General features: G+C 40.4%; 1 protein-coding gene across 2 annotated transcripts in view; it reads left to right on the top strand.

Annotated features, from left to right (window-relative positions):
* Window positions 1-7,117: 7,117 nt before the first annotated feature.
* Window positions 7,118-25,446, top strand: part of nr5a2 (nuclear receptor subfamily 5, group A, member 2) — a 101,006-nt gene continuing 82,677 nt past the window's right edge. For both annotated transcript variants that reach the window (XM_046392603.1, XM_046392602.1), the window contains exon 1: window positions 7,118-7,396. The gene's annotated coding sequence lies outside the window, so the exon portion shown is untranslated. The remainder of the gene's footprint in view (window positions 7,397-25,446) is intronic.

Raw genomic sequence — 25,446 nt, 5'->3', positions numbered from 1 at the left:
TTTATTTTTCTGAGAGCATGTTCATCTTGCAGTTGCGAGCACCTGCAGTCCCGGAGTATAAGCTGCTCACAAAGCTTTTTCTTTTTCTTTTGTTTTTACCAGTTTCTGATGTTGCTGCAGCTGTTGTTAATCTGTACACTCATATGCTGATAATTATTTTTTTAATGTGTCATTTTTTTTTGGAAATCATCTTTGTAATGACTATTTTACTCGATAAAATGCTATTCTTCCTTAACATGTCAGTAAACACTTGATTTACATTATATCTGTTTTATGTGCTTATTGACTGATTTGATAGCTCTAAAACCACAGGATCACAGAGCAAAGTTGGCCCACACTGTGGCATTCAAAGTGGCCATTAACATCTCCCCACCAGATAGATTAGTGCAAATAGCCTCTTATATGCCTGAAAGCCAATTACACCTCCATTCATGTAATAATGAACTCATGAACCCAGCTTTATTGGAAAAGGCTGAGAGATTGGAATCAATACGAATGGACTGAAAAGGCGAGGGGCCGCAGTGAGTTAGATTCACTGCAGTCTGAAAAGCTTCCCCAAACTTGAATTTATTTGGATGTCAATGGGGTTCCTACTAAATCCATCTAGCTTGCCTGCTCAGCTTGTAGTGCTTTACTCTGGACGGGTGATAGAAGCAGTTGAGGTGGACAAATCCAGCTCCTTAAGATGGATATTTACACATTTGTATAACAGGATGGCGCAGTAATGGCAAAATAATTAATCTAAGTTACAGATCCTATCTTGGAGTTGTGCATAATATAGCTATTAGTCTCTGAGGATTGAACCCAGGGGGATCATTCAGAGGTCCTGGGAAGAGGAGTGAGTTTGCCGGGCACAATTTCACACTTGCACACACATACACACACGCACGCTCGTGCTCACACACAATCATCCGGGACCACAGTGACCGAAATGGAATCCCTCCAGCCGTTAGCCCAAATCGGATCAAAGTCCATTGACCCCCTGTACTCCATTACGGTGAATTAATTTGCCTGCGTATCAAAACACTATTAAAAGACTGAGGTCAGAGTCAAGTAGGGGCCAAAATGCTATTGATTTTGGAGGTCACATAAACACTCAGAGGAATGAAATTCAGTGCAAAGACATTTACTGGACGTTACTATATGACCTGCCTATAAGGTTGGACCACTGAGGAGGAGATGGACATGAGCAAATGAATCCAGTGGCAGAGACAACTGAGTTACCTATCAGTGCTGTAAAATGGATGAATAGCTCTTATACAGAGACAACTTGTACTTATTCAGACTGAAGTGACCCTACAGGTTTGTATTCTTGTGCTCAAATGTTTTATTGCTTACTGTATTTTTTATTTTTACTTTTTATCTTACTGAGTCTAAACTTTATTGTTTTATAAGCCCTATAATTGTTTTGCATTGTAATGTATCTCTTACACAATATTTTTCATTCTGCAGAAAGAGCAGTTGGGAGGAATTTCTCTACCCAAAGCCTTAGGGGGTTTAACTGCCGGCTACAGGACTGCCACATTCAGCATTTGACCTCCAAAAAGATGAATCGTTCATTATGCTCAGAAGAGTATGATGATAGCTGCTGTTACATTAAAATATCCACACGCCGGAGCTGTGATTTTAACACACAGCCACCCTCCTCCCACTTTCCTAAAGGATGAATCCCATAATCCCATTTTTGACGAGAATGTTGAATTCTAAGATATAACAGGCATGAACATATCTGCCTGCAGATAAATGCGTATAATAATATAATAAATCTTTGAAATAAACCATTTTTTACACAACGCTGAGCCCCATTTCCCACTACATCAGAAAAGTGTTTTTTCCTTTTTGCAGTGAGGTCGTGATGGTGGTGGTGGTCGTCATGGGGGGGGGGTTACTATAATAAAACAAGCTTGGACAGCTTGTCTGTGTGTTTCACAGAGACAAAAATGTCGTCCACGTATGTGTCACACAACTGTGTGTGTTTTGTATTGTGTTTTGTTGTCTTGGCTATAAACTCATCCTGTGCCAATTCTTAGAAACCCCGATGACGCCACCTTGCCTACTCGATGGCACGCAAACACACTTACACTGCAGTCCTGAGTTTTAAATTTGATCTCCCTGTCCCGTTTAAAGCACACGTTGTGTTTTGTACCTACTGCTAAGAGATAAGGAAAAGGTCTCTTTATAAACACACACAGTCTGTGTTTAACAAGATGGCCCCCAGCCACTGAGAGTCCCCTCTGATGTGGACGTTTTCTGTGCGACTTGTCCCTCTTCCTGGTAAACAGTGCTGTACCTGACGCCTTTCCCTAACATGGGGATAGTGGCACGGGATCCTCAGGATGGGACGTAACCGCTTTCAGCACTTCCTCGCGTCACCCTCCTCCCTCTGAAGTGCGACTCTTGCGTGTTTTATTGCGAGGCCTGGGTGAGTATAAAAACAAACGGGGGGCCCGACTCAGAAGCTTTGATCTCCCGTTTCCTGGTCCATTATTTTTGTCTGTTTCTCACGAAGTGTTTTTTTCTCTCTCTCTCTGTCTTTCACTTGATTACTATGCGCTTCCTCACACATTTTGAGGCTGACCCCAGACAATGTGCTCCACTTTAATGGCTTCTTCTTGCAGGAAGCTATAAAGGACTTTCGAGTTATTGTCTTTCTTTTTCTTTTTTTCTGTTGCTCCATCAGACAAACCAGCCAATATATAATGTAAATAGAAAAAACAGGAACAACATATACAGGTTCATAAACAAGTGAAGTTTAATAAAAAAGTGCAGATATAATTTTAGGGCAATCACAGCTGCTATATTTTGTGTGGTGAGTGAGAATCAAACATGTTAAATGTGATATTTAAAAAGGTATATAAGATACAATAGAAATACAAGCTTAATGTACTTTGTGTGAGCAAGGATGGAAAACATGTAGAAAATGTACAGAAAAATTATTTTTCTTGCACTGACCTTTCTTCCAAATTACCTATCAGTGAAAATTTCGGGATGGTTGATTACTGATATTTTCACAATTAGATCAGTTTTGTTTATACAAAAAGGCCTTTGATATACAATTCAGTACTTTTTCTTTCATACAACATTTAATACATTACTATGTGGACAAAGATCATTACTTGAAGCTACGTCATCCAAGTTTGTTTTTTGAAGTAAGGAAAAAAAAACAACAAAACAAACAAACAAAAAAAAACTGCTTCCAAACCTCCTTTGAGTTAGACACAGAAAAACAGGGTTGGGGGGGGGCTTGTTCGATAAAATGACCAAAAACCGGTAAAGCTAGAAGATGGAGTCAGTTGCAATTAATTGAAGATCCTCGCAGGTCCGACCAGCAGGTCTTTCACCGTGACCCATGTGCTCCAACAGCTCAGCAGATAGATCAAAAAGTCCTGTCCTCAGTGGAAACCATTGCACTGTTTGAGCCAAGCTGCTGGATGTCATTAGGGACCCTGCCACCGAGGGTCACCGCGGGGCCCAGTTCGTGTCCGGAACTGAATTTGATGTATGATGCGGGAATTTTTTTTGGTAAGTTTTGCGCATAAACACGCACAAACCCTCCAGTTAACCCACTCTTCTCATCCATCTTTCGTCACACTCATTCACAACAGAAACAAAATAGGCTCTGTAACACTGTAAGTGGTCCACATAGTACCTTTAACGCCTTGACTCCCTTATGCAGGGCTACATTACGACAAAGCCTCTTGAGTTCTGAACTGAAGAAGCCTCTTGGATGAGACGTCTTCAGGAACTTCATGCAAGTCCAGTTGTCTTCAGACAGTATTTAGACATACCATGACCTGGACGGCTAAGTTTTGTCTGCCCATTGATTTGAAATAGCTTCTTTTTTCCATCTGTTTTATTGTGTTGTACAACCAGGAGTCATCCTGTTAATGTCACCTTTAACTGTACTATAATTCATTCTTACAGTGTAGCAGTATTTAGTTGGATGTATACTGAGACGCAAAATGGATTTGTTGAAGATGTTTTTTTCTTTAGATTTTCTAAATCTATTCTTCAAGCACACTGCTGAATTGGCTTTTCAATTTTTTATGCCTTTATTGATAGTTAACAGTAGAGAGATGAGAAATGACATTCAACAAAGCCCCCTCACACCCAGCCCCTATACTCCAACCAGAGATCACTTGTCAGTCATATACTGTGATTTCAATCTTTTTAATTGCTGTAGTTTAAGTATCAGGTGACAAACTTTTCTGTATTGATTTAGCCATGGTACATAAACACTACTATGAACTGAGAATCCCAAGACTTCCAGACAAGACAGTGGACGTTTCCAGCAGCAAACATGAAAGCTCTCAGTGACTACAGTTAAGTGATTCAACAGAGCGCTAAAACTAAGTAGCCAGGGTCAGTTTCAAAACAAACCTACAGTGTCGTTTTTCTTTTAATGAGCTGTTTTATAGTTGTCGCCAATCAGCCAGTCATCTGTCACTATGTCTTTTGTTGCATCCGCCAGTCAGGTTCCAATATCAGAAGCACTTTAAAGCACCAACAGAGAGATCAGAGTCGTGACACCGACTCTCCACAAACATGTCGCTGGTGAAATAATTGGAGCTTGTTTGGGGGTATTTAGGCCGACATAACCACGAGGAAAGATCCTGTCCAGGGAGGGGGGTAGACATAAAAGGGCTAAGGGGGTGAAAGTGACTCAGAACCAGGCGGATAGAGAAAGCAAGACGGGAAAGTGAGTCTGGCCATCGCGTGTTTGAGAGTAGCAGTTGGGACCCTGATGACAGAGTGGTCTTTGGGAATTTAAGAGCAAGGGCTCAGAAGTGGGCGTTCCCCCCGCAGAGGACTGGGCCAGGAAGGAAGGCTTTGGCTTTCAAAGCGTCCACAGCTTTATTTATATTACATATTTTCATCGCCAGGACTTTTTCAAAGGGAGGAGAGTGCTGTTTTCCGATTTCCAATACGCTTTGGCCTCTGTCTTTTATTTCCCTACTCTGTCTCCAACAATGTATTTGTTTCCGGAGAAACATTCACCCGAGGTCTGCATGTGAGGACCGTGTTTACTACTGAAAGATACAGTCAGAGTGTTATTGTTGAATGTGAAGAGAGTGATGGGCGGTTGCATGATTGTTTTGCCTCACCTGTTTTCCAGTGGGGTCCACAATGCGGGAGGAACAGCTAAAAGAACAATGGCACATAGGCCTTGGAACAACTGTATGATGAAAGGTATGTTCCCCACACCACAGAGACATCAAGTCCTTTTGTTGAAAGTAGCCTTTGTTTTCTTATTCTTACAACTGCATGTGTTCTCCCTGGCTCAAATTACTAACAATGACAGTTAGTTATGGCTGTATTGTTGTTTTGTATTATTTTGTATTATGATTATGCTGTCAACAGATAAACTGTATAAATAGGCATCCAGAGAGAACATTAGTTCAAATCTAAATAAATCCCAAATGGAAAATTTTCACTGAATGTTTTATCCATGTGACACACACTGGGCTTTGTTCATGCATTAACTTTGAATGCTGAAGAAATCACTTTTTGTTTGCAGCAGCATCAGTACCGACGTGCAAAATATTAGACTTAAATTTCTGAGAAATTTGCTGTGAAGTAGCCACCAAGTTATTATTTTCCCAATTGATTTACTGCCCAAAAAGGACTGCAAAAGAAAACAACAGTACATATTACACCCCCTTTGACAATTAACCCCGACCGAACCACCAGTGTCATCATTAACCATCGTTAGGCCAAGACAGCTGCTGATAAATTAGTCATCTATCAAAGGCTCCCATATCATCTGCAGTCCCCTGGTCATTATTGGAGGCAAACAGTTGTGTCACGTGTTACCCAGTCAGCCCATCACCTCCTCTCATCTTTGTGTCCTCTTGGGAAAGGACACCCACACAGCCAATCAGCACATGTGCCTTGAGGGAATAAAGCAAATCAAAGAGTGGGCTGCTTTTTATTCTACCTGGCAAAGCTGTCGAGTTCCTGTCCAAAACTCAGGTGTGTATAGATATTTCCAGGTTATAACTGCTGTACTTTTTTATGTAATAATGTTTTTCCTCCTGGAATGAGGAACCTTTCACAACTGTATCACCAGTTTTGTGAATAGATGACAATGGAGGTGTCCTCACTCTGTATGACAATAAGTCAGTACATTTCAAAAACCCAAAACGCCATGCTACACATATTCATTATGATTCTCATCAGTTGCTATTTATATGCATAAATTATGGAATTTACAGGCAGATGACTTATGTGATAAAAAGATATATCAGTTTATGTCTAAAGATATAGTAACAGAACTTTTCTGAGAACTCTTATACAAAAAGGTGACTTCAGGTAAAGACAGTGTGTATGTGCTTCTGCATAGCACTCCTGAGACACCACCCTGGCAGTACAATGCTTAATTAATTAAGAAGGGGATGCCAATTGTCTGCAGGACCCAGGGGTAATCATACAGGGCAAATTGCAGCATGTTGAACTGTGGGCTGGGAGAAAGAAGCCGCTGACACTGTTGTCATTGTTGATTAATTTCTCCGTATAGATCCTGACACCACTGTGCATGTGTAACCTGTCACAGAGTGTCTATTCATCACTGCCTGGGAGGTGTGTATGTGTGTGTGCATTTGGTAGTGGGGGCGGGGTGGAGGTGTTATATAATCCAGAAGTATGAAACACCCTGGCTTAATAGGACACTTATGTTAGCATATTAACATGTGTACAGTTATTGTGTTTATCTCCCATTTGGCATATTGATACAAAGAATACGTTAGTTGTTTGGTCCAATTTCAGTCTGGACCGAACCATCATCCCTATTGAGCCACATTCTGCCAGCATGGTTAGGAAAACAGAACGGCAGTGTGTTTTCATTCATCTTTGTGAAACGGCTGGACTATATATTTTTTAATATGGATGTGGAAAGCACATAATTTACTGGTTACAACAGCATAACATGACTAAACACAAATTGGGTGAAACCTGCCAGCTAGATCTACCTGTGGGCAAGTGGACAACTCCAAACACTTGCTGCATTTACACATGACATGCTCTCCTGGCTGGTGTGTATATCAAACGCACCTTATATCTTAAGGTGGGCTATTCAAAAATAATGCCCCGCCCACTGTAGGTATGCTGTGCTGGTGCTCCTTTGCTAGCTGGCTTCTGTACTTCAATATACTCATACTTACCTGCAGTTTTGAGAAATACTACACACTTGGACCAATACTGTTCCTTTGGGATGGCTTCATAGGTGTTTGGGATGTTCACTGGTTAGTTTTAGCAACCATATTGGTTAAATGTTGCTCATATTAGCTGTAGGCCTCAAACACACACTCCAACCCTGAAGCTTGAAGAGTTTGGGACCACAGAGACTCTGCCAGAAAACTTTCACTGAAACTTCACTGCTTCACTTCATCAAAGCTAGGTATTGTTTTTTTCTAACATACTTATCCTGAGTTTATATTTATGTTCAGCTTGTTTGTTTTTGTGTCGGAAAGCTATGAATATGGTGCCTGCTGGTTGATATGCTTTGCTGCTGCTGCTGTTGTTGCAACACTTGCACTGGTATTGGTTGTTGTTCTAATCATTTCTTGAAGTGGCTGAACTTTGTTTTTATTTGGTGTATGGCATTTACATTGTAATGTTTTAACAATGCTGCGCATTGCTGAAATATGAATATTAATGTTTGAGTCTGGAAGGCCTTGGGTTTGAGGCCTGGCACGGTTTTGCACATATTTTCCCCTAAGTTGTTACCATTGTTTTATTTATACCAGTTGTTTATTGTGTGTTGATTTTAAAAATGTAAGCATGGCTTTGCATGGCTTTTCATGGCTTCTGTCACTCAAAACGTACTGCATTTATTTTTCTTCTCAAACTTTACATTCAGGTAAGCACTCAAACTCAAAAGATGCAGACTTGACTGAACTAATTCTGGTTAATATGATTGCATCTGCAATGAACTGAGCATCTATTTTACAGGTTTCACTCATACCCACTTCATGTCAAATGTCCTGTGAATCCATCACGTGCTGCTTATCAGCACTACATTCAAGCTATGGGTTTAATGTTAGTGAATAACTCATGTGCTGCTGTGAGGTTTGTTTATTTGTGTGACATATCATACTCATTCATACCTACTTTGTTTGGAAACAAAGCAACACACAGCAGATTTCACAGCTGTACCTTTTTAATGATTTCACTGTATGCCAGTGCATTTCCCAGTGTGCATTTTTATGTGTAAAAGGAGGTTTTGTGTAACCATGGCTATTTATAGAAATTGGTGGATGTTTGTATTATGACAAATCAGTGTGTGTGTGTGTGTGTGTGAGTGGTGGATGGTCTGTATAGTCAGGTGAAGCTCTTACTGAGTGGCCACATCTCAGAGCTGTGCAGGCCTGAGAGGCTGGTTCACCATTAGGCTGCAGCTTGTGATGGCTACTGACCCACCCCCACCCCGACAGAGTGGAGACGATTGGCTGGGCTCAGTTTTTAGCAGGAGCAGCACTCCCTCTCCCGTGTTCAAATGCTAAATGGTGATGGCAAAGATGGCACTTTGGGTATTCTGCGTTGGGCCTAATCAAAGACACACTGTTAAAATGTTCCATGTCTCTGAGTTAACAGGCCAAGGAGGAGGTGAGTGAGAGGGAGTAGGTGAACAAACTTGCCCCACTTTCCCAGACAGCATTGCAGGATAGTTTTGATTCATTAGAACGATCTAATTTTTGTAGGTGCAGCCATTGATTTTTACAAGATAAAACGCAGAAAAACACTACCAACAGCCTCATTATTTCACTGTAAATGATGAGGCTGGTAGTTGGTAGGCTGTCTTTGTCATTATTTTATTCAGTGATCCCAAACCCGATTGTGAGGACCTGAGACATACAACATAAAAACAGCTCTTTTTGGTCCTTACAAAACAAGAATCCTCTAAACAGCAATAACAAATAATTATTAATATGTGATTTGCGTATGTGCGTCTGCTCTATGTATTAGCATTGTGGCATGTTTGCATGTGCTCCCCTTATGCTTATTTTGTGTATATTCATTTGTGTGAGGCAGGAAGCACTACCATGTAAACAAGATGGTGATGCCTGATAAGAACAAGTGACATTCCTGATGACAAATGGTTAAGAACGTCTTGGGACTGGACGGGTGGGGAGGACTGAGGAAGTCTATTGATTAGCCTTATTACCCAAAGCATCCGTCTTTGGAACGTGTGAGGGAATAGAAGAGGGGTGGGAAATTAGCTGGGCTCCACCTCCATTGACAGACTGATTGCTCCGGGGCCCTGAGGAGAACAAATGGCCCCCGGCTGTCTACACATACGCTCACACAGACACATCATGAAACATGTCTTCTCGTGTTCATTTTCACAATTTTTCATCCCAGCTGTGTCCCACACAGTCACTTCGCTTTCAGACTTTTGTAAAAATGTAAACTTGGCTATGAATATAAAATTGTAATTGACTAATTCTGAGTGACGGAATCAAAAAGATTCTAATTCAGTCACTAAATTTGCTAAATCTATTTTGGTTACATTAATGTTATCAACTACTCTCACAATAAAAGATATGATAATTTTTGAAATGGTTGCCACAGAAGAGAATGTCCTTCTGTAAGAATGTCTTTCTTACACATCTACTATATGTATATTTATATATATATATATATATATATTTATATACATACACACACACACAGTGACACTGTAAATAATAGCAGGCACTACTGGGACAGTTCTACACTGCTTATTGGCTTAAGGAGCTTATTTCCCAGCTAAAAACGACAGACTTTCATTGGATTATATTTTCAGGTTGTCTTTTCTTTCCGTCCCCTTTTCGTGAATGTAGCATCTCAGGAACACCTTGGGGGAGTTTCTTCAAACTTTGCACAAATGATCAAAGAATTGGTGACACTAAACTGTGCTGATTGGACGGATCTCCTGTGCTGTTGGGTTGAAGATATCTGTGAAGCATCCATGTTTAAGAGTTTGTGGCTTCCTTGCAGCTTGCATGTTTACTAAATTACTGAATTAATCGCTGTGTCGTACTTCCTATAGACATTTAATGTTGATATTTACTGGAGGTAGTGATTTATTTTTTTTCTTGTTGCTGTACTAAATAATTTTTACAATGACTACGTCTGAAATGACACTCTTGTTCAATCATTTAGTAGTGCCCATAGAATAGGCTCTCGCATGTTCAGCAGTAAATTCAGATTTCTAACACGTATGACTCACTGTCATTTGGTGTCATCATCCATAGGTGTAGAGTCACACAAATGTTATTTTTTGCATCTGTAAAAAGCACCCCGCCAACATATTGAGGGCAGAAGAATTACATGCTAATTGGTGCATGAGATGAAAATGATCTCTACTACATGCATTTCAAGCTCATTGCTCTTTCTCATGCAATACTAACAAATCTCAAATCAACATCTGTGCATAATGTTCAATCACTAATTTATACCACGTTAAGTATGAAGTACACTTATTTTATTCCCTTTCTTTATATGCCTCTCCACACTTCCGTACAACTTAATCACATTTCACTGTAATGATCTACTTTACTGAGCTTATTGATGAAACAGCTGCAATTACTTAGCTCAATATTTCCCACATTAGTCCGCCTTAGAAGTGTTTCACACGTCCATTTATCTGCATGGGTTTTTAAATGGCATAAAATTGGCTTCAAAGTGCATTCATATTTTATTCTATTGAGATATTGCTTGGCTGATGTGCTGCCGGTAATTCATAACTCTAAGTAGGGGTAATAGCCAGATGAGCATGGACTTTCCTGATAGGAAAACTGTTTCCAATGGAAGGAGTTTCTCTTCCACTGCATGAGCTAAAAGATTAATCCGTTCAATAACCAGTTTCTCTGTCAAGCAGCTGTGAAATATGGTGGTTGTTTTCCTACAAACAGAAGAAAGATGATGAAAAGCTTTTTTTTTGTTTTTACTTTTTTACTTGGAGCTTCCACATTATCACTTCTTGTTTGTGACCAGAGAGTGAAAATTACTTCTGTGAAGTGCTGAGATATGTGATGCTCAGGTCTGTTTGGGTCGCCGTAGGCGTGACCGTCTTAGTGCTGTTAAAAATGAGGTCACTTTTTTTCTGCTGTTTCACCAGATTTCCTTAAAGGTCAGAAAGAGGATCCTAAGCCAACCAGCACCCCCACCCCGACACACACACACACACACACACACACACAAACAGTTAACATCTTTCAAAAAAAGAAAATCTAGATTCTGCTCTCATTTGCCTCAGTTCTTCCCACGTCTTGTTTTACACTCAAATAACAGATAGTTACCACCACTGATGCTCATCAGATACCAATTACTGCCCCCTGACATCCTTCTTACAGCAATCCAATTCATATTCCAAGTCCTTCCCCACTTAGCTGAGAGGGAAAAAAATCATTATGTTTTCTTCTGTCTTCTGATTGCATTATTCTTGGTTAAGAAAAGCCCGTAGTTCATTAAGGTACTCCACATGGAGAAAGGGGGAGGGCTGCTGTGTTAGTGGGATCAATCAATAGCCATCTTCCCCTCACCTTACTGTAAACGCGCTAAAGTATTTATGAATTAATTGACTTCCTTTGTGCAAATAAGAGGAACCTACCAACATCTCCTGAGCTGTGGTGTGGAGGTCACAGGTACTCTTGGTAATAAATAGAAAGAGCTCTTATGTCTTGTAATGACAGTGGAGTCGGTGGTTACAGCAGCTTAAATGCTGATGAAGTGACAAATAAAGAGATAACTGAACTTGACCTATCAGAGTTGTGCATAAGGACAACTTTAAAGTTGGTGACCACTGGATAAAGATTAGACTGGATGTTTAATTTGTCAACCACTTGGGAAAATCTGGATAGGACTTTATGAAATATCAGTCAGCCATATCATCCATCTCTGCTATTATCGTGTGTGTGTAGTATTTCGTTACAGGCTAACGTCTTCCAAAGTTCCTCCTAACATTATGAAGGGAATGCTACTGTAGTCAAAAAAGCTGTTTCAATTCCCTCAGAGGCCTCCACCCAAAGAATGATTTAACTGTAAGGGCAGCCTAATTATTGGCATTAAAATGTTCAAACCCATCATTTTTCAGGGCTGGGTACATCTCAGTTGTGAAATATTGTTTAAATTATGTTTTGTTTCGTTTTTTTTTTTTTCAACCAGAAAATGGTGCAGTTCTTACATTAGATCTTGCAAATTTGTGTATTGTACACATATCTACAAACGTATTGCTGTAGCCAATTGTGCACCACAGGGAAGGTTTCATTTTGTTTTTCACGGAATAGTGAGGTGATACGCTCAATGAGCTTGTTGATGAAAAAGGCTGGTGATTTTGTGGATGGATTGGTATGTGTGTGTCACAGAGATCCATTGAGTTTTGGTGAAGGTCAGTCCCATTGTGGCCAAGACTGTAATAACCACAGTGACGGATTGGACTGGGGAGGAGGGGTGTATCTTTAATGTCTGCATTGCTTCATAGCCTGTATCACCGAGGTGCAACAGAGAATGAACCACACATTGTAACCGTAGTGCTATGAACAGAGATGGTGCACTGCTTTGCATGCCTGCTCACTGCAGGGGGATGAGGATAAATGGTTGTCTCTGTGCTCATAGACAATTAATTGATGCAGGTTGGCTCCACGGTTTTCCACAGGTCTTATTTCAGATCATGTTTGAAATGTTGGACCCTTAAATGTTTACTGCAGACTTCAAGGGGAAGAGCTGAATATTTTGCAGGCCACCTTCCAAGACTGGTGAAGGTGTCAGAAAACACTGTGCTTTTCTGTTCCAAGTCAAGATCATTAAATGATGGCTGGAAGGAGTTGAAAATTGGTGGACATAGTAGTCAGCGTAGAATCTGTCATTGATGTGCATTGGGCAGGTGAGGCAGAAAGGTGGTTGGATGGTTGCATGTCGGATTACAGATGACACACACAAAACCACCCCATCTTTGACCACAAGCAATCTCACCTGTCGTAATGACTTTTAAATCACTGAAACCACTAATGAGTACATGCAATATTCAGTTTGTTGCTGCATAGGGGTGAGATAAAATTGGCCCCGTAACCCTGCATATTATAGGAGACAAAATATTTTAATAAAGAGACAATAAATTACAATAATTAAACACTAATTTAGTCAAAGGAAACATACTTCATGTGAGTAAAACCCAGCAAAAAGCAGCAGCAATAAGCCTAAGAGTATATTCTGTGAAGAACCTTCTTCTTCTGTGTATTCAGATTCTTGTACCTCTCTAAAATCTTTTGGAACAAAGTTCTTCTTCTGTGGCTAGATATTTCTAATGCATCCCAGATTATGGACCACCACTGTTTGAGGTGAATTACTTTTTGGGGCACTCGACTTCGACATCGGCAGTCTGTATTTGAAGCTGTTTAAATCATGTGATGTCACAAGATTCAGTTTGCACACATTTTGCCTACCCCCACTTGGCGTAGGAGGCTCCCCAACACTTGGGTGGTATTGGAGAAGAAGGGAGGGAGCAGACATTTCTTTTAAACGGGAAACATGTTGAACAAGCTTCTTCCCCTGCCATGGTCTAGCAACCGCGGGAGGAGTACAGTGTAACCAACCACCCTGAAAAAACATTGTGGTTCGACCACCACTTATGACGCTGGACTGGATATGGAGAGATGCTGGTGGGGGGGGGGGGGGGGGGGTTCTCAAAGGACAAAGAGAAGGAAGGTTTGCCTGCGAGGAAACACTCACCATGGCTGTTTTTTGTTTTTTTTTTAGAGAACAACATACATGTGAAAAGAAAAGTTGTCTCTCTCAAAAGCCCTGTTAGCAAAACATATCTTTGCTGTCCCAGTGAGTGAAAGATATGGGATGTCTTTTTTCCTTTTTATTGGTAATATTCTGTTTTTCTTTGGGCACTAACCACAAGGTTTGCCACCTCGCAGCTGTGATATTAACTCTTTTCTTTAAGTTGAGACCACACGTGAAGCCCTCTCACCCCTGAAAAGAGAAACCAAGAGTATTTTTAGAGGAAAAACTCCTCCAGTTTGACTTTTCTTGTAAAGATTTATGATCCCCTCTCTCAAGGCAAATAAAAAGGAAAACACGAATGAACTAAGAATACCAGCCACCTACAGAGAAAATGATACTGGAACATATTTGTATCTTTCCTGTTTAATGGAGCTTAAAACACAAAACTAGGGTGTTTCCTTCCTTTCTTCGCGTCTTATCTTTCAATTCTGATTTGCCAAAGTATTAGATTTTTGAGAAAAAAATCAATGAAATGCGTTTTGACAGTTGGACAAACTCAGAAATTAATTTAAAAGTGCTCAGAGGAAATAGAGAGAGACTTGGCCAATCCTATCTATGTATGTAGTGTGTAGGTGTGTGTGTGTGTGTCTCAGTTTACCATTTTAGACTGACGTTAGATAAAGTTTACAGTCAGTCTGAATTGCACAGCATGCATTACTCAGCTTCCTGACCTGGGTTTAATGCAGTTTGGATACTGGCCAGCTAGGCTATGAAGGAGTGAACAAATTTTAATAGTCAGTTTCTTCATAATATAATGGGATATATTGACTGTCTACTCCGGTCTGCTCGGTATACTCAGAGATACTTGACTGTAGAAGGTATTTCAGTTGGGAGGAACTTAATTGAAAGGGTGGCTTGAAGAGTAATTAAATCAAGTTATTTGACACAGTGTGACTGTGACATAGTGTCCACAATAGGAAAAGTTGGAGATAAATTTGATGTCATCATGATTTTAAGAGGATACTCATGCCATTAGCTGGGCAGGAATATCTTCTCAAAAGAAAATATTGTTCCCTATTTTGTTGGATAGCAGGAATGAAATGCATAATTTGAAAATTAATCACAGAGAAAAGGCATTGTGTATGTGTGTGGGGGGGGAGCAAGGTAATTTTATATATCATGCTCGGCAATAATAAACAACATCCAACTTTGTCAGCAATGACTAAAATATATTAGGGCTATATGGCGGAAAATTGTTGAAGTGATGCTGGTTGAACAAGGAGGCACGTTGCATCATGCACAAGTCGCTGACGATAAGACTGAAGCTTTCTTCAAGAGCTGAATCCTTGTGTGCATCCAGTAGCTTTGGCTAGAGACTGCATGGAGGCATTCAGAGTAGCCTGGAGCAGCAGGCCAAAGAGCCTGAGAAGACCTGATTTCTTGATCCTTTTGCAGCCATGAGCAGGCATGGAGCAGATGATCTTAAATGTGTAGCATATGCTCAGCGGGATCACTTAGGACTGCTTGATCCGTCAGCTGGCAGAGCTGGAAAAGAGGGAGGCCCGGCACTGGAGTGATGCCACAATCTTTAAACTGGGATGGTAGAAAATATGAGTCATCTGAAGGGGAGGCACCGCACAGAGCTGCACTCCTGCACTGACCGCCTGAGGAGCTCGGTCTCATTCCCCGGGCTTCATATACCACCGTGTTGGCATTTCCCTTTGTGTGTCATCCAGACGTAGAAGGTACCCTTTAGCTTTTAAATGAGATGCACTGGGCTTACCTCCAATGCAAACACATTTGCGTCAGTTTAAGAAAATCAGAGCAGCTACATAACGCAATGTAGTTTACAAACACACACATTTCTGTGAAATCTGACGTCTTTCTTTTCCTAAGCGTGTGCTTAACTTAACCAAAAGTGCCATTTCATGTTTAGCACATGTTTGAAAGGATTTGTGGCAGGGAAGGCTTTGCATGTCAGCCACAGATGCAAAAGTATAACCTGGGATGAGAACGTGTTGGCTTGAGAAGGTGGATGTGAGAGAGAAAGAGAATATAAATAAACAGAGTCTTGATTCAAATAATCTAAATTTGCTTACATTTTTTTTGAAATGTTTGACAAAATAAAATGGCTTTAATTAGCAAATATAGCATTTTAATATTTTCTAGTATAATTCTGGCACAAAAAAAAATGGTACAAGGAGTTTGGGGACCACTGAACTACAGTGCAGTAACAAGTCTTGTTTGAACAATGAAAACAAAGGATTAACTCTCAACAGCAGTTTGGTATGAACAGATAAAGCTTCAACACTGTGTCATTTTCCTGCATCAAACATGGGGTTTGTGTGTGTGTGTGTGTGTGTGTGTTAAAGTGGTAGGAGAGAGATACATTGTCAAAGTAAATGTGTGCATGAGTGTGTGTGAATGGGAGTATTTGTACTGAGCTGTTACCTAAAACATTTCCTTTCTTCATTACCACTTCATTCTGGGCTCGTAGCCCATATTTTATATCAGATGCATGTGTGTGTGTGTTTGTGTAATTTTGTGTGTGTGTGTCTGTATGTAAGCTGACAACCCTATCTGCATCCTCTTTGGGTTCGGTCCCATTTCCGTCTTGACAGGTCCAAAATAACTGCCCCTCTCCACACACACACACACACACACACACACACACACAACCCTTTCCACTTACACATTCACACACTTGTTGCTTCCTCTTAACACAGGAGCACATCGATCAAGGCTGGACCTGGACTTTCTATCTTTTCCTGAGATAGAAAGTCTGGACCAGGAACTGGACCAACAACACATACACACACATACAAACCATGAAGGTGTAATCTGTGCCTGCACTCTAACTCAAAGACAAACACAAGAAAGTGACTCAATAAATCATGTCCAAACACACAATAAAGTCACATCTGTATCCAAAGAAAACTTAAAGACACCAAAGCAACCCTACCTGCACATTTTCATACACGACAACACATATTTTCCACTTGCCCCGTCTTCTTGTTGTTTCCCGATTTAATGAGAGTCTGCATTGTGTGAGGAGCACAAGAAATGAGTCATTCAACTGCTTTGGTTTCAAAACTCTCACAGTCAACAACAACCCATCATTGAGGAAAATTTTGCTGTTTTTCCTCAATAGCAACACCTAGAAACCAGGAAGTGTGTGGCAGCCAGTGATGATTTGAAATAATTATAAAAAATAGTCCTTTTTATAATTACTTTTGGGGAAAAAAATGACAACTGACGCTGGCAGTCCTTTCCCAGCCAGTTCTCATGCCAAAGCAAGCTTGTTTTATATAGGCTACACTGTGGGGTAGCTTAAAGATACAGAAAAGGTATAATACGAAACAATTTCCTTTCCTGGCTGTCAACCTTTGTACAGCAGCCCCCCACCAATAACAGCATGTGGATGGGACTCATATAAACCATAGAAACCAGGTCACAGCTGACCTCTGTTCCTCCATGGTCTTTCTCATCAGTTCTATGGCCGTCTGTCATGAAGAGCTGCAGGTCTGTTTGCATGAGCTGCACAGAGGCATGATGAAGCCTGCACTTTGGCTGTATTCACACAAAAGCCAGAGGGCTGTGCAGAGGTTTGGGAGTGTTCCCTTATTTTTTAGAACGCAAACCACCGTGAAACAATCAAAAAAAAAATATATATAAAACATTTCATTTCCCTGATTTGCTGCACTGGTCATTTATTGTATAGCGCACCCGACCAACGCTGCTCACGCTCTCTCCCTTCCTGTCGATATAAAACTTGTCACATGCTTTCCTTCAAGAGCAGCTTTGTGGATACACAGCTCCTCATATGGTTCCTCTCTGAGAAAATTATGATTATATCTTAGAATTCAAAATGCAAACACAGAATATTTCCTTAACAATGTGTACTGTATGCCCCATTTGGGGATATTTCTACATATGTATGCTTTTGTGTGTGTGGTTGTGACTTCATGTCTGTGTCTATGTGTGAACTAGTTTCCATATGGATCCTGTTTCACTCCCTTGTGCTGGCTGTTTGATGAAGTTTGAAACATGGAAATCCGGGCATAATCTCCTATCCTATCCCTCTGTGATCAATGATTGGGGATCCTGGAAGGGGAGGAATTACAGGGCACATACTCACACAAACACATGCTCATTTTACATATTCACACAGTATTTTAACTGACACAAAGTTCTCGTATGTTCTTCCTGCACGCACAGTAAAACACAGAAATTTACGTGTGTGTGTGTAAAAAATGAGTAAACACACACCATCCCCATACATGCTGTCATCTGTACACACCTGCATCTACATAAACATGGATACACATGACCGACCTGGAACTTTTGTAGATTCTTGAGAGCTGAACCCAGTCTGGAGCCTTTCTCCTCTGTATTCTATCACATATTAATTACCAAGTCTTTATTTCAAGGGTTAAATAGTTAATAAATCGTCCAAATACTTCCTGGAATTCACTGACATCACAATTCACAGGCAAAGAACAGCACCAGATAATGCTCAAGAGTCTAGACACTCTGGCTCATCAGATTAAAATAAATCTATTTAATTACACCAGGAGTAGTGTGTTTCACATCATTTGAAATGAAAGCAAATCATTCTCTGACTTTTATTGTTCAGTGTCTATTAAATTTAAATCCACTTGGTAATGGCATTCTGATTTTGTCGACCAAGCGTTTCAGTTACCTTCCTTCATTTGTTTGTATTTATTTTGAAAGAGGAGCCTTTTTTTTCCAGTAGTGAAAAGTAAATTTTGGAATGAAACATTTCAAAGACTAAAAAAAATCTGCACGTACTTGACAAGTGGTATCATGGGCACATCATTTCACCATATGGACGTGATAACCTTCGTGTCTTCACATCTGAAGGGGTTAAAGTTTATTTCTTTTGATTGGGAATTAGCCAAGAATAGCAAGCACAGTTCTGAGATGAAAACATTCATCCTGCATACACAGCCTGCTGTATTTGACAGAATGCTCCAAATATGTAAATAACTTTTCAAGCTTCATAAGAATATGGCTGCATCATTTTTTGAAGGTTTACTTGACCGCTGATGTGTTGAGTGAGTTTTGTGGCACCTGTATATGTAATAAAACACAGTTGTTCAATGTTGGAGTGTATGAACGTCAGTAAAAACTCTGTATCCTTTTTCATTCTGGATAAACATTTACTGCAGTCGCATGTGTTCAATCTGGTCGGGGGGGCAAAGCAGTATTTTCACCTCTGTGGCTTTGCAGTACATCACAGAACAAAATTTTAACCATGAAAATATGTTCAGAAGAATTTAAGTGCTCCTTTTGACTAATTTATTTACACCACTCAGCACCTAGGGCACATACACCTGTCTGAAAACGCTGTCAAAGCTCCGTCATGTTGGAGCTCAGCCTGACTCACTCCCGTCTCTACCCCAGGAAGGGAGTTTTTCCTGGGGCTGCTCTAAGTCTTCAGCCTCGCTCCCCGTCCTTCCTCCCCCACGTACCCTGGATGTTCACAGCCGGCAGAGCTCCCAGTACTAGACCCACTTGCCCCCACAGATATTTCCTGAGGAAAACATATCACCTCAGGCTAGACCGGTCGGCTGACTATGCTGAGGCAGCAGCAGCCCCAGCCCACAATCCACCGCAGGCCTAAACCTCACTCTCCCTCCCTTTTTCTTTCTCTCTTGTTTTCAGTTTCTCTTTTCTCCCTTTCACTCTGTCTTTCCACCTTTCTCTCTCCCCCTGTTTCTCTTTTGTTCTTTTCTTCCCTGTATCCCTTTAGCTCCTGCACTGCCTGAAACCAGAAAGTTATTGCAAGCAATGGCTGTAAAATAATTACAAATAAAAGTATGGCGAATCGTTTTTACCATATGAAAATATTTTTATTGACCATGAAGATCATTTCCTAGTCATTAACATGTCTGACGGAGGACATGCTGTAAAATTCATCAGAGATGTTTCGCCTCAGAAAAGTATTAACATTTCCTGTTATTTAAGCAGGTGTTTGTGGCAGAGAAAAGGAATGCTGTCGACATTCATTTGCAAAATTAACATTTTGTTTTTTTGTTTTTTTCAGATGGATTTCTCTTTTAAACTGCTGTGTGTTTATCCAACATGCCTTTTTTTTCGCTGTTGTACTTGTAAAAAACTCTCTCGTTTAGCAACAGTCAAAAAATTTGTTAGGGCAACACAATGAACTCTCTCCCTTGTTTGTTTGTTTTTTTTTAAGTCACTCTGGATAAAATACAAAGCAACACAAAATGACCTTCTTTCTTATAGCCATGGCGTCACTGTGGTGTTCCTTTGTTGCTCTCACATGATGTAAGTTGAGGAGATGATAAGCTTCTGGCAACCATCCCGATCCTTGAGTCCAAACCAACATCAGTCAACATCTTTGCAAGCTGCTGAGGAAAGGAAGAACTCGAAGATGTGTTTTATGTGGGAAAGGAGGGTGGGAGCCCAGCGGTGCAACAGTAAAATGGAGAGGACATGTTAAATGTATTGATACCATCATCTCAGGAAATCCCTTTTACCCCATGTGTTCTCATCTTCCTGTCTCTCTCTCTCTCTCTGTCTGCCTGTTCCTCTGTCCCCCCCTTCCCATGAAAAAGCCAAGGTGTGCGCCAAATGTTTACTATCTGCTGTTATCGGATAAGATCTCTAAATGCACAGAAAATTTTCAATATGGTGCATTAGGTTGTTTTTAATTATTATTATTGGATATAAGCGCATCAAGTGAAAGAGTTTATATAAGTTCACCCAATGCTTAATCTAATCAACTGAAAGTCCAGATAGCTGCTGCATCCCATACACAGCCTGACGGTGTGTGTATAGCAACATAGTGGTTTAAAACTGTCCTCAGGTTTTCTCATCAGTGATTTTCTCAGTGTTGATAGTTAGATGTGTACGAGAGTGCTGACACAGACACAAGCAGTGGTCTATTCCATGAATTATGCACATATGCACCTAATTTAATCGAAATGATTCAGAAGAAGTATAATGCCTCCTGGTTGACATTGTTTATATTATAGTTTTGGCAACATTTTCTTACAGTACAGGAAATATAGTCTGGCATTTTAATACCGCATTAAAAATGAGGTGATGGACTGGATGTGTGCATGGCTGGGTGTACGACGTGGTTGACTTTGACACATTGGACCGGAGTTTTCCCTCCCATCAGTGTTGGGTTTTTAGCATTTAACCACATCCACAATCTTTTGCCAACCTGAACCATACACCGGCTATACAGTACACTCTGTGTCATATGTATCATAATCTGAAATGACCAAAACCTGATGTATGTTTCAGCCACTGAATATTTGTTTAGATATTCACCAACCAGCTGCTCTGTCGTTCGGTCGTTCAGTCCACAAAAATTTCTCCACCCTTTGGCAGCCCTAAGAGGCTGAAATTTGGCTGTACAGCTGTAGACAAAAAGATAATGATTATATCGGGCTAATTTTTCTCAACAGGAATTTAACAAATGTTAATAAATGTTTGATACAATTCTCCTAAAACACCCACAGAGCCTACACCAGAGCAGGGGGCGCTAATGCTTGCAAATGCCAAACAGAAGAAAAATGCAAACAGCCAATCATGTTGCGAGAATGGAGTTTTGAGACCATGCATACTTCAGTTCATTGTGGTGAGAAAACCACATCCCCTTTTTGTAATAACACACTGGTGTGAAATTGATTAAAGCTATTGGCATTTTGCCAAAAACCTGCTGCATGCCGCACATCGTACAATTTATATAAATAAATAAAATTTCACTTGATGGCGGCAGACTGAAAGGACACTCATCGACCAATGTTTCTTTATTTTTTTTTCTATGTAACAACAGCATTCCTGGGTGGTTGTAGAACTTAAAAGGAGTGCGAGAGTGTTGTGGAATATATACTCTCCTTTTCCTTACATCAAAACCTTGCTTTCTAATCAATTTGAAACTATTAAGTATGTTGCAGAAACAGACATTAGTCAATAGTCATTTAAAATCTGCAATATTATCTGTGAAATTAGAAGCAATACTTTGTTTGTTTTAAAATTTGGGATACGTCAGTAACACTTTTTTATTTTCATCAAAGCCACAGTTTTATCTGCTCAACAAGTTTAATATTATTTCCCAAGAAACTTTCCGCTTTTATTATTAATTCAATGTTACTGCACTGACTTCCCTGCTGTGAGACTGGTGGTATCACCTCAGTTGTCAAGACAAAACATTGCCAACATCATTGAAATGCCAGTGTCAGGAGGACGGCGGAGGGACAGTTAGGCAGTCGGCACATCACAGAGATGGACAAAATGTGCTATGAATAGGTCTCATTTACTTTGATATCTATCTAAAAGTAAATGCTGCAGCTTTAAAAATGAATACACATTTTAAGATTTGTGCCATCAATCATTTTGTAATTTTCAAATGGCAGCTACTTCACTTTGGATCAAAACTATTCAGCCGCTGTTTGACCCAGGTCTGCTTTCCACCCTAGTTTGTTGCTGAGGCCAGAGGAAGTCAAGGCAAACAGGTCCATTACACCTCTGGGTCTATCTCAGCCTGCGTCAGGACAATCCCACTTAGCATGAAGGATGACTCTATCTGTCCGCTGTCTCATTCTGCCTGTCCGAATGCCCCCGCTGGCCCGAGTCTACCTGCCCATCGACCGCTGTGATTTGTCAGGATCCGATCCCAGGAATGATAATTGATTTAATTGGAGGTGATGAATGAAGGGCTTTTATGGAGCATGGATCATAAGTTGGTGACAGTCTGGGGGATAATGGGGAAAGTTTATGGGTCAAAAGGCAGAATGGTCTTGTTGTGGGTTTGATAAGTCATAGCTGAAGCAATTTGCTTGGCCCGTGCTGGAATTTTCTTTGAAAACGTTTTACCTGGGCAGCAATTTTGCAAGCAATGAATATGGGAGGTGCAGCTGAAGTGCCTTCAAGCCTTCAAGTTGCAACCTGTGTGCGTGTCTGTATGTCTGTGCAGGATCATGTCTATATATGTGTGTTACCCTACGTCTATATTGTTATATGTTCTAATTATATGTGATTGAATGGAGGCACAAACTGAATGACATGACAACTTTACGTTCACGTACAGTGTTTCACTGCACGGCTGCTGTAACTCAGACACAGCTATCCGCAACCGCTGGAGGTTGGTCACATGAATATTTGAAGGAGTTTTATGAATCGTCACGAATTCCAAACGAAAAAATTCACATTTTTATGCAAATTGAGTGCCTTGCGTGCCTGAAAAAACAAGTTCGAATGTCAGCCGCATCCTTAACATATTTGAAACCGCACATTAAGTTTGAGCTCCCGATGAGTCTTGGCAAATATCTGCAAGTGAATGATGATCACAATCAATAACGAGGGAAAAACCACAAGCCAACAGACATACGGTGCCCCAACCCAAGTCAAACTCGTAGATTTTGCAAAGGACTAGTTAGTTTTGTTTCCCAAAGATAATATATGGTGTTTTTCTTCTATTTATTTATTTTATATTTGTTCAATCTATGTCACTGTGAGTGTCTTTGTGCATATGCTAGTTCATACCTGGCTTTCTAAATTTCTGTTATTATGCACATTAGTGTCCCATGCATGAGTTCCTGTGTTCTAAAATATGTTTACTTTGAATATGTTGACACATGCATGTCTTTTATGAGCAATATTAGCTTTTAGCTTTTCCATTTATGTACTCTTATAAGTTTAGATAAGCACTCTGCATCTGTTTAAACATGGGGTGACTTTGTAGTGAACAGAAAAAAAGTCCTGTTACAGGAAGGTCTTGTAGGTTCCGTCTGATGGATAGGTTCCCATTGCTGTTGCGCAGGTTACAGATGGCATGTGTGTGTGTGTGTGTGCGCTTTACTTACCTTGTGGGGACAAACATCTCTTTACACAGTTACGCCTGTGGACTCTTCCAATTGTAATTCCGTATTTGTTTTATATATTTGCACCTTACTCCAAGACAAATTCCTTGTATGTGTAAACATACGTGGCAATAAAACTAATATTGATTCTAAAATGGATGTCCCCATAATGTAAATGATTTCAATTTTAGGGTGAAGACTTGGTTTGAGGTTAGGTTTGGATTAAGGTTTAGCTATAAGTTATGGTTACGGTTATTGTTAAAGTCTACTGGAAATTAATGGAAGTCCATGTAATGTCCCCAAAGGGCATGAAAACAAGACTGTGTGTGTGTGTGTGTGTGTGTGTGTGTGTGCGTGTGTGCATATTTTGTAAGATAGGCTACATCAGAGAGAGACTTTTACACAAATACAGCATATAAATATTCACTCCCTTCCTTTCACATGGCAAAGAAATGACAAGTTTGGCAAGTGATTTTATGTTGCAGCCAGACTTGGCAGCCTTACATCAGGATATAAGAAATTAAACCTTGAAAGAAGAAACCTGTTTTTAAATTCCCTGACTTTAATCTCCGAGCGTTGAAACAATGTGCAATCTATCAACTCAGCAAGAATTGACACGTATTGCAACCAGTTAACTGGAAGTATAGCGCGGCGATTTAACCAAACTATTCTTAAATAAACTCGATAAGTCTAGATTCACAATGAAATTGCTCAATTTACTCAAGTGATTTTGTGCAGTACTTTCTTTACCTCTACATCCATCGTTTTCTTGATATAAAACATACACTCTCTACCTTTACTTCTAACCCCCCCTCCATCTACATCGACCTTCCCTTTTTGTTCTCTTCAGGTTCAGTGTCTGTGGGGAAAGGAAGCGGAAGAAAAGAGGAAAGCGGCTCGTTCCAGACAGATGAGTGGAGTCATCGGTTCAGTGTGGGGCTGAAACAGGAAGAGGATGACAGAGTAAAATTGGAGAATAGTGATAGGGAAAGAAAGAGGAAAAACATGCAGAAACAAGAGAGAGAGTGGGCTACAGGGAGATAAGGAGAGGAAAGACTTTGGGAAGAAATGAGGAGCGAGAGAGAGAGAGAGAGAGAGAGAGAGACAGGCGGTGAGGAGAGGAAGGAAGGAACCACTGACAGACCAAAAGGGATGAGGCAAAGATAAAAAGAGGGAGAGTAAATGCAAGTGAAGAAGGCTTCCAAAGACAAGAGAGGACGGGAGGAATATGTTGGAGTAACAGAAAAAGGGCAAGAAAGAAACAGAGAGTTAGTAGGGTGTGGGCTGCCAGGATCCGATTTCCACATTCTTCCTATCGCCACACCTAAATCCTTAATTGTGTGGCCACAGACAAAGTACTGCACAGACCACAGCACTGCTGCTAGCCGGCGTTTAGCTGCCGAAAACCTCGCTGTTTAAATTGGTCAGCGACCCAGTCTGCGTGCGACTGGGGTTTTGGAGAGGGCGAGAGAGAGAGAGAGAGAAAAGGATTGAAAAATAATACCGGGAAAAGAAAGGAGAGACAAATGAGAGAAAATCCTTTTCGGAATTCGAGCTTGGCGAGGGCAACTGAGAAAATAAATACCTACATTTCTGCAAATCAAATCGCCACCACACCATCAGTGTGTCAAATGCTTTATGGAGGGCGAATGGCGCCTAACTTTTTTTTTTTTCTTTTTTGTTTTTAAATCAAATCATGTAGGAGAGAAAGTGTTACACTTGAAGGTAGTTTTGTCTGCTCCACTTACAGCATTTTGATCAGGTACGTGGTAATAACAAATAATACAACCCTGAAGTGTTAGTCTATTTACATTAGTAGATGCATATTTACCTGATATGTGAAATAGATTAATAGACAAACAATATTTACAAA

This window comes from Scatophagus argus, chromosome 6 (genome assembly GCF_020382885.2).
Source record: "Scatophagus argus isolate fScaArg1 chromosome 6, fScaArg1.pri, whole genome shotgun sequence".
Lineage (NCBI taxonomy): Eukaryota > Metazoa > Chordata > Actinopteri > Scatophagidae > Scatophagus > Scatophagus argus.
This window is presented reverse-complemented; position numbering and strand designations above follow the sequence as displayed.